We start from the raw sequence: 14,017 nt of genomic DNA on the forward strand, positions 1-14,017 counted from the left end.
CTAATATAAAAACACTAACCAAATAAACATGCTCCAGTTTTCATTCCAGTCCTACATCTCTCTGAAATGAATAGCTATTGAATTATTTACAGAAGCTTACGAATTAAAACTTAATTTAGAATTGCCTGATACTTTATTTGGCTTCAGGGAGTGTTTCTCCACAACCTAAGTTTGTGCCATGAGGGACACCTAAAGGGAGCTTGGTAACGTATTACTGTGCTATTATTAAAACATAGGCACTTTGACTTGATGCCATTTGATAATCTTACTGTATATTTTAGTCTTGATACTGAATGACATTTGTTTTCGCTGCATTTAACAAGCTATGTTTAAGATAGAAATAGCCTACTTTGAGATTTCTCTTCATTTATTTTATGAATTATGTGATTACATTTCGAGACTCTGGTTTATTCAGGGCCCTGTGATTCATCCTCCAGCAATTTGTTCTTTATCAGAGAGAGATTGTGCATTCTGCTTTCTAATGTCATTGAGAGTCTTTTATCAATCACCTTGGGAAATTTAAGAAGCAGAGCTCAGTAGTTCAGGTTACCTTTTCGATACCTCTGTTCTTTAAATTTAACATAAGTCAGAAATTGCAATAAGTGCATTTTTTCACCTTGTTTGCTAGTCTACAATATTATCATTACCTATTTATCTAACATCCATCTTTATACAATCACCTTTTTAAAGCTTAAGTTTTTGTTTTTCAACCTTGCAGTATTAACATCTGGACGAGGAAATAAAATGGCATAATTTATAAAGGATAGCCCCTGCTCCTGGATTCTTCAGGCTTTGCTTTGATTTATCTGGAAGCCTTGGGCAGTTCCAGCCACAGGCTGCACAATGAAGAAAGCTGCTACTCCCTCCCCTGTTGCCGTGCTAGTTTTGCTTTTCAGTTTGTTCGTTTGAGAAGCTGTCAATATTCCAATTCGCTGCAGTTGCATGTGATTTCCAGCCATATCATAATATTCAGATTATTTCAAGTTTTGGGACAGGCGCAGCTTAGTACTAAGAAAACTATGGGCAGAATCTTTGCAATTTTCGGCAGCGGGGTGCAGTGGGCGAGAGGAACCGTACAGAACCAGCTGCCCCAACGCCGTCTTCCCCGTTGGATTGCTTGACTGATAGCTGGAAGGGCTGGGTCCCACAATGCTGGCGACACAGGCTCTGGTCAATACAATAAATAACAAATGGAGCCCTCCACTCTCCCCCCCCCCCCCCCCCCCCCCCCGAACACTACTCACATGAACACTCTGCCCCCCCCCCCCCCTCACCCATTGCTCTATTGTCGATTTGTACATCTGTAACTCTGGTTACTGACACTCCTGCTGAGGGTCATGATGCTTCAGAATTTTGCTCACCTCAATTAAGTCTTCTCTTAATCTTTTCTGTTCTGATGAGAACAATCCGAGCATTGTCGTCTCTCCAGGAGACATAGGAGCAGAATTAGGCCACTCGGCCCATCGAGTCTGCTCCGCCATTCAATCATGGCTGATATTTTCTCATCCCCATTCTCCTGCCTTCTCCCCATAACCCCTGATCCTCTTATTGATCAAGAACCTATCTATCTCTGTCTTAAACACACTCAGTGATTTGGCCTCCACAGCCTTCTGCGGCAAAGAGTTCCACAGATTCACCACCCTCTGGCTGAAGAAATTCCTCCTCATCTCTGTTTTAAAGGATTGTCCCTTTACCGCTGGTACTAGTCGAGCATGTAGTTGTGTGTTCGCAGTAACAGTGGATTTTGTGGTAGGAAAATGACTGTTACAGCTGGCAGGGCGGTCTGTGTGCGCGGGCGGTCTGTGCGCGCGGGCGGTCTGCACGCAGGCGGTCTGTGCGCGCGGGCGGTCTGTGCGCGCGGGCGGTCTGTGCGCGCGGGCGGACTGTGCGCGCGGGCGGTCTGCGCGCGGGCGGTCTGTGCACGCGGGCGGTCTGTGCGCGCGGGCGGTCTGTGCGCGCGGGCGGTCTGTGCGCGCGGGCGGTCTGTGCACGCAGGCGGTCTGTGCACGCAGGCGGTCTGTGTGCGGTGTAGCCACTTAAAATGGCCAACTCCCGATTCAAAATGGCGAACGGCAAAGGCTGATGGGAAAGTCAGCCAACAAGACAAAAACGAGCAGCTGCAGGTTGGCTGTGTATTTACCTCTGGAAAGGCCAGACAATTTCGATACCAGCAACCATCAGCATAACAAAACACCAGCCATCTGCATACTAATGAGCAATCCCCGGGAACAATGAGCAACATTTAGACACACAAAGCAAAACCAGACTCCTCGGTGCCAGCAGAAGCCTACACAAAAGGAGGTGAACGAGCACCTCAAGACCGCCCATCGATCAGGGAACCGCTCCAACATTGGAGAAAATTGAACCAAGCGATTGGGACAAAGTCCAATCACTTGGGACCAGGTACAGGGTCCGCCCCGAAAGGCGGGAAGCCCCTGGGGACTATAAGAATTGAGCCCCAAGTTCAAATCGCTCTTCTTCTTCACCTCATCGCTCTCTTCACGCTCTTCTTCCTGCCCGGGTCACTCAGCAACAACGAACCAACATTGACCGTGACCGGTGCAGTGAAGATCGAAATCGTAAGTCTTAATTCAACGCTCGCTATGAGATAGGCGCTCCTAGCTATCAATCCGTACCAACTTCGAATCCCGCAGACTCAGAACCCGAACGAAAGGCCATTTGTTTCCCTGACCTGGTGGGCCAGTTCAAAGTTAAGTATAGGCCTGTTAGTTGTAGAAGTAGCTTAGACGTAGAATTTGTGCATGAGCAGCGATTACTGTGTATAATAAATGTGCTTCGATTTAAATCTTACTAATCGGTGTATTGGATTATTGATCATTACTCGGACTTGAACCTCGTGGAGGTATCATAAAGATACCTGGCGACTCGAGAGCAAAGGTAATAAAACAGAGCAATTGAACTAAGGCAAAGTTAGCAACAGCGGGCGGTCTGCGCGCGGGGCGGTCTGTGGCGCTCTACTAAAAATGGCAGAAAAGTCCATTGCTCAAATGTATGCAACTGCTCTTTTAAACTTCACTCCAGTTGCCAGAACAGTACATTGCTCCATAAAGACCACTTTCCATATGCATTTATAGATTGGGTTTTGTATTTAGTAGTTGGAGTGGCAAATATAAACGTGATAAAGTTTGTTGATTTCTAGTATAAATTTTGGTGTTGTATGAAACTGATTTTGATGATTATAAGTTTCCCTATTTTACTGATCAGAAGTTCAGAGATTGAATGACAGTTTAACCTTGACAATAGGTCAGTCATTTTTATATATTCTGCTCAGTTTGCAGTGTAGGTGTCAGCTACTTTTACTGCTTGTGGAAAGAGCTGATGCAGGAGGTTAGCCCCGATGGCCATTGCTCAATTCTTGTATTGCACCATTGGCGAACTAAATGCATTTCATAAAGTAGGGATTAGCACTGTTCACTCAATAGATTGTTTTGTGATATTTAACACCACAGGTTCTGAAGTCCATGTTCAGATGGTTGGTTCCAAAGCAGTTTTACTGTCTGCAGACTAATTGCTCATATACATTTTTCCAAGTGCAAATTATTGTGACAATTTGCAAACTGTAGATTTTAAATTCTTGCAGTAAGTAATGATTTCTTTGCAGACTGTCGATAGTATGTATTCCTTTGTGAAAATAGAGATACCTGAAAATTGAATACTTTAGTGGAGAGCAGCAGAAACAGCTCAGGTTTTGTAAACCCAATTTGATTTGGTGTCTTCGTAATATCTAGGTTAAGATATTAGGTGGGAAAACTAGGAAAACCAACAAGGAGATTTATATGATGGAATATATGAACTTAGCTCATGAATTGACATCAGATATTGAGGTTGTGTTTGGAGCTTTTTGCAGCCTTGTCTCCACAAGAGGAATAATGTGGCAATTGTGCTTTAGTATAAGTGTAGCTCGGTTTAATAAAAGATGTTTGATCTGATTCAAAATGTTTGTCATGCTTGCAGTCGAGGCACAAAGAGGGACAATCTTCTGCTCAGCCTTGTGTTTTTCTCTTTTCTCTCTTTCCTGATAAATTAATTTGAATCATGTGGAGAATACGAGGCAAGGTATCACTTTGAATCAAGCAGAGAAAGGAGATCCATTCTTCCTCCGCCAACTCTTTGCAGGGCTATAGGACTAATTGGATAGCTTTTTATTTTCAAATGCATATATATTTCCTTTGTAAAGTTCCCATTGAAACTACCACCACTGTTGCAGGCACCACATTCCAGATCATCGTAACTGGCAGCGAGTGTAAAGGTAAAAGCTTTCCCTGCTTCACCCGTGGCTCCAGTGCTGATTATCTTCCATCTGTGACTCTGGTTATAGACCCTGCTACCGGTGGGAACAATTTCTCCAAACCTACTTTATCTAAACACTTCTTAACTTTCAACACCTCAATTAAATCTCCTCTCTCCCTTCCCTGCTCTAATGAGAGCAATCCTAGCATTTAGTCTCTACATTTAACCCTCCCCCTGTTCCCATTCCAGTAAATTTCCCCATTACACTCTCCAAGGCCTTGACATCCTTTCTAAAGTGAAAAGGACTTTTTCAGTGTAAAAGATTTAAAATAGATTAAATTCACAGAGGAGTGTAGGTCTCCTCTGACTTGTACCCCCTGAGGGTTTTGATATCTTCTTCATTCCATATTCCACACTCTGGGGTAGCGAATTCCACAGGTTCACAACCCTTTGGGAGAAGTAGTTTCTCCTCAAATCTGTTTTAAATTTGCTGCTTCTTATCCTGAGACAATGACCTCTTGTTCTACAATGTCCCACAAGAGGAAGCGTTTACTTTATCTATACCTTTTAGCATCTTGTATACCTCAATTTGATCTCCCCTCTTTCTTTTTTAAAATATAAATTTAGAGTACCCAATTCATTTTTCCAATTAAGGGGAAATTTAGCGTGGCCAATCCACCTACCCTGCACATCTTTGGGTTGTGGGGGTGAAACCCACACAAACACGTGGAGAATGTGCAAACTCCACACGGACAGTGCCCAGAGCCGGGATCGAACCTGGGACCTCAGCGCCGTGAGACTGCAGTGCTACTCACTGCGCCTCCGTGCTGCCATATCTCCCCTCTTTTTAACTCGAGAAAGTATCGGCCTAAACTGCTCAATCCGTCTTTATACAATAACCCCCTCATCTCTGGAATCAACCCAGTGAACCTCCTCTGATCTGCCTCCAATGTCACTACATCTTTCCTCAAACAAGGGGACTAGAACTGTGCACAATACTCCAGGTGCACTCTTACAAATGCCTTGTATAGTTGCAACAATACTTCCTTACTTGAATGTATTTATTTATTTATTCATTTGTTTGTTCGTTTATTTGTTTATTAATTTGTTTATTTAAAAAATAAATTTAGGATACCCAATTCCTTTTTTTTTTCCAATTAAGGGGCAATTTAGCGTAGCCAATCCACCTTATCTGCACATCTTTGGGTTGTGGGGCTGAGACTCACACAGACACGGAGAGAATGTGCGAACTCCACACGGACAGTGACCCGGGGCCAGGATCGAACCCGGGTCCTCGGCAGCGTGAGGCAGCAGTGCTAACCGTTGTGCCACCGTGCTGTCCGATTTCCTTACAGTTATAATCAATTCCTTTAGCTATAAATACCAACATTCAATTCACTTTCTTTATTAGCTGTTGTACCTGTATGCTAGTTTGCTGTGACTGGTGAACGAGGCCCCCCCCGATCCCTTTGCAATGGAGGGGGACGTCGTCAGCCTTTCTGTTTTGGTTGAAGGTGCATCTTCCCTGTTGTTTTCTCCAGCTGCCTCGCTATGAAGACTCAGGGTGGTGATGTCAATTTGGAGTCTTAACAGCTCGTGTGACATGATTGCAGTTGTTCTTTTCACCTGGTCACTTATTACTCATGGGTGTTCTGACTTTCCAAGTTTCAAAACGCTTGGCTTCAACAGTTTTCCTGTTTGATTTCATACAGTCTTATCCATCCAAATCAGAAGATGTAAAGCTAAGCAGAATTATCTTGCTGTGAAACACTTGTATTGACTCCTGGAGAGGTTTATGGAATGTTTGTCGGTAATCGCAGTGTTCCTCTTCGGTATTTGGTTGTTGTCACCGTCTGGTATATCCAATCTGTGTAGGTGCTGTTGTATCTACACTATAACTGACTCCTGATTTCTGTGTTCAAATTCCAGAGTCTTGATCTTCTGTAGTTTGTTAGGCTAGATTAATTTTGTAATCGAGGAACCTGTCCATATTGCATAGCTCATGAATACTCGGTATTCTCATTCCCCCTCACCTGGGTCCTAAATGATCATCTCTTACCCTGAGACCCCATGTTCTAGATTCCCCAACCAGGGGAAACGCCTCATCGATCTAACCCTGCCGAGCCCTTTCAAAACCCGGTATGCTCCAATGGGGGGTCACCTCTTATTCTTCTTAATACCAGAGAATATAGACCCAACTTACTCAGCCTTTTTTCGGAACATAGAACATACAGTGCAGAAGGGGTCCATTCAGCACATCGATCTGCACAGATCCACTTAAGCCCTCACTTCCACCCTTTCCCTGTAACCCAATAACCTCTCCTAACCTTTTTGGATACTTAAGGGCAATTTAGCACGGCCAATCCACCTAATCTGCACGTCGTTGAACTGTGGGAGGAAACTCACGCAGACACGGGGAGAACGTGGAGACTCCGCACAGACAATGACCCAGCGGGGAATCGAACCTGGGACCCTGGTGCTGTCAAGCAATAGTTCTAACCACTGTGCTACCGTGCCGCCTAGTGATCCAGAATCCCAGCCTAATGTCCAGAGGACACTAGTTCAAGGTGGAATTTAAATTGTGGTATGCGCAGTAGTGAGGATGGCCTGTATGCCCCGCAGACACCAAGCCCCTCACCCCCCCAGCCCAGAATCAACTCCTGCCCTATGGTGCCCAGCAAAGCCCCCCCCCCCCCCCCCCCCCCGCCCCCACTCTGAGGGGTGACCCCCAGTAGTGGGGCAGCAGCTCCACTGTCCCTGGGCTCCGTGCCAGAGATTGGAAATTGCTGCTCAGCTCCCCATAACAGCCATTGTGCAGCTTGCCGGTTTTGGATAGGCGTGCTCCACGGCGCCGCATGACCTCTCGCTGGGGAGCCGGATTCGTTCCTGGGGCACCATTAGATTGGGCTTCCATCTCGCTAATGAGATGCAGATTGCTCTTAATTGGTCTTAGTTGGTGTTTTGTCACATCTGGGCAGGATGCGGAACCTATCAACAATTGGTTTGATTGTGAACCAATCCCGATTTCGGCCTCTTCCGCGATTTAACTGGCGTGTCCAGATCCGCGCCTGCAGCAACACGGCCGTTACATCGCGCCCTGTAGTTTCCTGTTGCTTTCTCTGTGGCAATGTCTCAGCAATCTGACTTGCTAACTAATATTCAAATCCAATCTACTGACTCCCCTTTACCTTTCCAACTAGTTAAATCCACAAAACCCTCTTGATGATTTTGTCAAACATCAATCCCCTTTCGAACCATGTTAATTTTTGACCATGCTATGATTTTCCAAGTGCAACGTTAAGACTTTAATGATTCGAGCATTTCCCTGACTAATGTTGCCAGACTAATTGGCTGGTAGTTCCCCATTTTCTCTCTCCTTTCTCGAACAGTGATATGTTTTGCTTTCATTGTTGCCTTTGTGCCGTGGGAAATGGAGATCAGGAAAAACATCAAAGTATTTGAGACAAATCTGTGAGAATCTATGCAGCCAAACGGTGAATTAAATAGTGTTGTACTTGCTCGTTGAATGTCAACTAGAACTTCATTATAAAAGATGTAAACTTGGCTAACACTGTTCTTTTTTGGATGTGCACCTGGAATTGCTTGTTGCTGTTATATTTTTAGTGAGGCTGAATCTTTCACTCCAGAAAACTTACACGCTGATTATAGTGTAATTAAACACTTGACAACCTGGAAGATATTAGACCGTAAAGCTGTGAATTCTAACCAATTTAATATATGTTTAAGTTATAAAGAACATTGGCATGAATCGTGTTAATTTGTATTTTACAAAAACTGACCTCTAAATTTTTGACCAGGTTTTCTGTGCAATCTTGAAATAGAACACCCTGTCCATATTGTATAGTTTGTGAATACTCTTGTTTGTTGCTAGGCATCTAATCTTTGCATATAATGAGCAGCTGCAGTTACATTTTATTTTGCCTAACATTGAAATCGGGCGTAATGACTCACTTTGCTCCTGTGCCTTTGAGCACTTGCTAGAGACCTTCTGTCTGTGTCTTCTGTTTAATCAAACTGCTTCCCTCACACACCCAAGCAGTCCATTCCAGGTCTAACCTCCGGTTATGTTTATATTTTTAAAATCCTCATATTGCCTTTGATCTTTGCTCGTGGCCCTGTGTCCTCTGTTTCTGCCACGAGGAACAGTTTCTCTCGACCTATTCTGTCCAACCCCCTCATGATTTTGAATACCTTTCTCAAATTTCTCAACCTTCTCTAATCGTTCCACTATATACCTACAGAAGAGTTATAGATGCCCTTTTATGTTTGAACATACAGTGCAGAAGGAGGCCATTCGGCTCATCAAGTCTGCACCGACCCACTTAAGCCCTCACTTCCACCCTATCCCCCTAACGCAATAACCCCTCCTAACCTTTTTGGACACGAAGGGCAATTTAGCATGGCCAATCCGCCTAACCTGCACATCTTTGGACTGTGGGAGGAAACCGGAGCACCCGGAGGAAACCCACGAAGACACTGGGAGAAGGTGCAGACTCCGCACAGACAGTGACCCAGCAGGAAATCGAACCTGGGACCTGGCGCTGTGAAGCCACAGTGCTAACCACTATGCTACCGTGCTGCCAGTCTCTTCTCATACTTTGTTTCTCTTATCACATCACATTTTTCACTTGCCCTCTGTATTCTACATTCAGCCTGTTTAGTGGGAATTGGATCAAGAGAGCAGGAGTTGAGTCTTATGAACAGGATGAGCGTGGAGAGGGAAGGAGATGGTAATCTTTCAGCCAATCTTTAAAATTCATCATCAACATAGCAGCACTGGGGCACCTGTCTTTGTCAGATCTGGATGCCTACCATCTGGTGGATAGCATGTTGCTCCTTACCTTGGGGCTTAAACAAAGAGGTGGGAGATAGAAATCGCAATCGACCGTGTCAGTAACTTCAGAACCATATTTTCGGAGATATACGGCAGAGAGCAGAGGAATAGTGAATGAGAGATGAGTGAGAAAGATTCTAATTGTGATGATGCCACGTTCAGAAAAACGTCCTCTGGTCTGTCTTCCACTTGTCCAAAATGCAGTAGCTCAAAGGATCCGTGTGAAAGATCAGAGGTTGCTTTGGAAAAGTGACAATTCCATAATATAATCGATTGTCTTTTCTTCAAGGTGTGTTTTCCCAATAAAGTTACAGATAAATGTTTTAGTTAAATGCAGGATTATTGGATTTTTCCAGTATGGGGAGTTTGTAAGTGGTTCGACATTGGAGTTAAATCGTCAAGTCATTTGGAACAAAATAGCTGCTTTTTACATTTTGAAAAGTAAATTTGATTGCAGTCAGTTATTTACTGCTGTCTTGTGATTCATAACTGAAATGAATCCTTTTAAGAGGTGCTGGAGATGGCCAAGGTTGGCCCTTTACCTTATATTTTTTTCTTTGCCTTTCTATTAGTCTGGCCGAGATTAGGAATGAATCATATGGGACATTAACAAGCTCAACTTGCAACCGACTAACATGCAGTACACATGAACTGCAAACCCAGAAACATTGTCAACTCTCCAGCATCTATGTACAGTTTTTAAAGCCAGCCAGAGAAATTCTCCGTTCCTGAGAGTTCGTGTCGACGCCAGGGCAGGATTCGTGGATTTCCACGACGCCAAAACTGCCGCCACACCTGGACAGATTTAGCAACCATTGGGGGCAGCACCGGTGCCAAGTGGAACACAATCGATTCCAGTGAAAAATGGTGTGGGATTCGCCGGGTCCATTATTGACACTCGGGAGGCAAACAAACCACAGTCGCACATACACATTACACTCTCCACACGCACCACCCCAGCCAACAAGATGGCACTCGTGCTGTAGCACACTCATACAGCTGATGGGTTGGCTGGGACCAGTGGGCACCTAGGGAGGTGGCCTGGGGGGGACACCCATACAACCTTTGGCCCTAAGTTTACAGTGGGCAGTCAGCGTGCACAGCTGGCAGGCTGCGGTAATGGTGGTCTCTGTCCGACCACCAGTACTTAGCACTGTTGCTTCACAGCGCCAGGAACTTGGGTTCGATTTCCCGGTTTGGGTGACTGTGCGGAGTCTGCACGTTCTCCCCGTGTGTGCGTGGGTTTCCTCCGGCTGCTCCAGTTTCCTCCCACAGTCCAAAGATGTGCAGGTTAGGTGGATTGGCCATGATAAATTGCCCTTGCTATTCAAAAAGGTTAGGTGGCGTTCAGGAGGATAGAGTGGAGGAGTGGGCTTAAGTATGGTGCTCTTTGGAATATTGCGCACAGTTCTGGTCGCTACACGAACAGAAGGATGTGGAGGCTTTGGAGAGGGAGCAAAGAGGTTCACCAGGATGTTGCCAGGTCTGGAGGGTGTTAGCTATGTGGAGAGGCTGAATAGACTCAGACTGTTTTCATTAGAAAGACGGAGGTTCAGGGGTGACCTGAGCGAGGTTTACAAGATTATGAGGGGCATGGATAGAGTGGATGGGCAGGCACTCTTTCCCAGGGTGGAGGGGTCAGACACCAGGGGCATAGGTTTAAGGTCCGTGCGGCAAAGTTTAGAGGTGAATTGTGAGGCAGGTTTTTTACACAGAGGGTGGTGAGTGCCTGGAACGTGTTGCCGTGGGGGTGGGGGGGGGGTGGAAGCAGATACATTAATGGCATTCAAAAGGCATTTTGACAAACGCATGGATAGGACGGGTATGGACAGATACGGCACAAGGAAGTGCTGAGGGTTTTGGCAAAGGTTGGGATCATGACCGGTACAGGCAAACTATGGCAATGTTGGACACTTTCCGTACCCCCTCTCTCTCCCTCAGCAGCCACGGCGCTCGTTTCTCCCTCGGACTGATCTGTTCCCTGTAAGAACACTATTCACGACGCCCTATGCTGCTCTGGCTCATGTATTTGCTTTGTTTGGCCCCTTGTTCCGCACTGTAACCAATCACGGTTTGTCGATGTACTCGGTCGATTATTCTTTTGTATACTGTGTACGTTCCCTCGGCTGCAGAAAAATACTTTTCACTGTCCTTCGGTACCTGTGACAAATCAAATCAAATGATTTTTAAAAGCACCAGTGAACCCCGCCACCTTAATTCCCCCCATTGGAGGCGGAGACCCCGGAGAATACCGGGTCAGGCCCGCTAATGGTACGCCAAGGGTGTTTACTGTACATGTGGAGTGGAACACTGTCCCCGCTGTCGAGGCGACGGAGAATTGTGATTTGGCGTGAAACTGGCACCAGGCACGATTTCGGCGTCAAGACGGATTCTCTGCCCAATCACGCTTCCCGATTCCGCCGTCAGCCAACTGGGAATCCCACCCAATATATTTAAATTTATTAGCAAATCTTTCACGGGATTGCTTGTTTTAATACTTGGAAGATTTACCCCCTCCCCTCCATGTCGCCAGGCTCTGACTAGTTAACAAACTGTTTTTCCTATCTACCCTCCCACACTGCACCCACCCAGTCTCACACCCTCACCACCTGCTTCCCCCTTTCCATTTTTTTATCAGAGGGTAAATCACAGTCTACATGAAGGTTAACAATTTACGATGAAATCCACTGCTTCCATTTTGTCAGACTGCAGGTTCTGCTCCTGTGGACCCATCTTGAGTTTCTTTATTTGTCTCATTACCATTTGGGCAGCACAGTAGCATTGTGGATAGCACAATTGCTTCACAGCTCCAGGGTCCCAGGTTCGATTCCGGCTTGGGTCACTGTCTGTGCGGAGTCAGCACGTCCTCCCCGTGTGTGCGTGGGTTTCCTCCGAGTGCTCCGGTTTCCTCCCACAGTCCAAAGATGTGCAGGTTAGGTGGACTGGCCATGTTAAATTGTCCTTAGTGTCCAAAATTGCCCTTAGTGTTGGGTGGGGTTACTGGGTTAAGGGGTTATGGGGATAGGGTGGAGGTGTGGGCTTCGGTAGGGTGCTCTTTCCAAGAGCCGGTGCAGACTCGATGGGCCGAATGGCCTCCTTCTGCACTGTAAATTCTATGAAATCTATGAAATTTGCATTTACCTTGTGCCATCGTCCTTTTTATAATTTAATCACTCCCTTCTTCCATTCTTTCAGAAACGCCTCTTTGTTCTTTCCTCCTCTTCCCGCTTCCTGTCTTGGTGCTTAATCTCTAACTTCTCTAACTTCCAACTCTGATTAAATGCATCAACATGTTTCCCGACGGGAGGATTTTTAGTTTTATTGCAGCTGATTGCGATCTGACACCAACAGAGAGATGTTTTTGTTGTCAGCCTGCTGAAATCCATTCTGTACTATTTCTGTTAAATTATCTCTCTTTCTATCAGGAAAGTACATCTTTGAGTAAAATAAACGTATTTTTAAGCATTTTCAATATATTCCAAAATCATCACAGATTGTTAATTCTTTCACTGACTAAGCCATTAAAGGGAAGCTGTAAATTATATAAATGTGAAAACTGCTGGGATGAGTGGGTGCCAGCTAGAATCTTTTTGTTGTTGCTGCAGTGTGCTCCTCGCTAACGTCACTTATCAATTGGTTCCTGAGATCTTTTAACAAGAGGGTACTGTGTTGCTATGGTGATTTTACATTCAAGGTTCATCATGTCAAAAGATGGACAGGTGTAAAAAAAAAAATAACCCAAACTGGCGCGCAGATAGGATCTGGAAATGAGGATGTTGGAAGTACATTAATATTTCCAACACTGGCTTATTTTGATTGGTTTTCAACTTTTTGCCTCAACAATGAAATAACATTTTATATATCGTGAATAGAAAATATTTGTGTGCCTATCTGCTTTTGACTCCGCTGCAGAATTGGATTGGCTGGTGTTTGATGAACCGTCCATCGTTTGCTACTTTGGACCAACAGCTTTGAAGTGGAGCAAAACTACGCAATAGTATTTTCATCTTTTTCTGCTTTGCCATCCTCAATTTAACCTAGAGGGGAATTTTTGTTGGCACAGCATTTGTTTAGACAAACTGAAATTAATAAATTAGAATTGAGTAATTTACATTTGAAGTTGTCTGACATTTCTTTCGATATTTACCCTCTGTGTGCAGCCCAGCTTGCCTTCCTTGCCCAAAATGAAGAAATTGTATCCAGTACAAAGCCTATCAAAATTTAGATAATATTCCGAAAGATTCTGCTTTTATATCAAATGTTTGACTTTAGTCTCTCCATGTAGGGTTCCCCCAGTTCCATTCTGATCTCGAGAGTAGAGGTAAATCTAAGAACCCCACTCCAAGTCCTGGTAAACCTCACCCCTCCACATAGCTGCTGACTTGGAACAACCCACAAAATGATAGAAAAGGTTTGCAATGCCTCCATTGCCAGTTCCATGCTGATATTCAGCCCACCCAAGGTACGGCATCATCAAGAAAGCCGATCTGGAAACGTCCTCCAGACAGGGCTTAATGCAAATTCCACCTGGACGAATGAATGGGAAAGATTGGACTTGACAAACCAGTCTCACAGACAACCCAACAGCTGCCTGGCTACAACCTTCCAAGGAAAGAGTGGTCCACCCTTAACAGGTTCAGGAATGGCCACGGCCCCTGCTTGGCCAACCTTTACAGATGGGACATTAGTGTCAGCCCCCTATGTGTGTGTGTGTGGAAGAGAGAAAACTATGCACCACATCATAGAAGAATGCCCAATCCACAGGCTCCATGGAGGCCGATCTGCACTCAACACAGCATCACTGGAAGAAACTACCTGGTTTAGGGACTTTGCATTCGCAAAATAAATAATCAAGAGGAAAAATTGACCCTCTGATTTTCTTTTGCACAGTGGCGATGGAAGTGGTGAGAA

General features: G+C 45.0%; 1 protein-coding gene across 1 annotated transcript in view; it reads left to right on the plus strand.

The window, feature by feature from the left end:
• The window catches only part of vps35l (VPS35 endosomal protein sorting factor like), a 158,850-nt gene that overhangs the window by 90,125 nt on the left and 54,708 nt on the right, over positions 1–14,017 (plus strand).

Source organism: Scyliorhinus torazame, chromosome 17, assembly GCF_047496885.1.
Source record: "Scyliorhinus torazame isolate Kashiwa2021f chromosome 17, sScyTor2.1, whole genome shotgun sequence".
Lineage (NCBI taxonomy): Eukaryota > Metazoa > Chordata > Chondrichthyes > Carcharhiniformes > Scyliorhinidae > Scyliorhinus > Scyliorhinus torazame.